Source organism: Cebus imitator, unplaced genomic scaffold (genome assembly GCF_001604975.1).
Source record: "Cebus imitator isolate Cc_AM_T3 unplaced genomic scaffold, Cebus_imitator-1.0 Scaffold711, whole genome shotgun sequence".
NCBI classification, from domain to species: Eukaryota; Metazoa; Chordata; class Mammalia; order Primates; family Cebidae; genus Cebus; species Cebus imitator.
In genome coordinates, this window is record NW_016108026.1 from 450,758 (window position 1) to 451,409 (window position 652).

Consider the following 652-nt stretch of genomic DNA (forward strand, 5'->3'; position numbering starts at 1 on the left):
TATCCATTGCAGGCAGGGGGTCCCGCCATCTGCATCTCCCCCCTCACACTATGCCTGAGGGACGCTGCTGGAACGGATGTTAGAGGAGCCCAGAGCTGGCGGCCACATTTTCCCCGGGGGACTGCTCTAAGTCCAGAGTTCTGTTCAGCTGGCCAAAAGTTTTACTTGTGGGGAGATTAAGAAAAAATAAAATAAAAAATTTAAAGCGATCCAGCCCTTCCCGTCCACTGTGGGTGAATGGGGGAGGCTCCAGGCAGGCGTGTCTCGGCGCCTGCAGAATCACCGACCCACAAAACAAACAAATGGATTGTGGATCGGATTTTGGATCGAGGGGGCAGAAACTGACATTATGCATGCCTCCCCCAGCTCCCAGGCTGTCACTCGCCAGGCTCAGCTTCCCCCACTGGTGCCTTGGGAGACCCTCCCCCGCTGCACTCCATCCCAACTACCTCCTCCCTTTCCCACCTCCAACCCCCCTAAAAGACTTTTTGAAGTTGATCAATGAAACATGTTTTATTTAAGGGCCCTATTCCTGAGCGGGGACTCTGCGAGGCCTTCATTAGTTCCACATAATGAAAGAATGGGCCGATTCAAGGAGACTGGGGAGAGAAAAGAGGGAAAATTAGAGTTCAGTCTGCTTACTTAAAAAAAA

The 652-nt window shown here is 52.0% G+C and overlaps 1 long non-coding RNA gene across 1 annotated transcript in view; it reads right to left on the reverse strand.

Moving 5' to 3' along the window:
* Positions 1 to 494: 494 nt before the first annotated feature.
* The window catches only part of LOC119469564, a 15,808-nt gene continuing 15,650 nt past the window's right edge, over positions 495 to 652 (reverse strand). The window contains exon 2 of the long non-coding RNA XR_005198396.1: positions 495 to 599. This is a non-coding gene — a long non-coding RNA (uncharacterized LOC119469564). The remainder of the gene's footprint in view (positions 600 to 652) is intronic.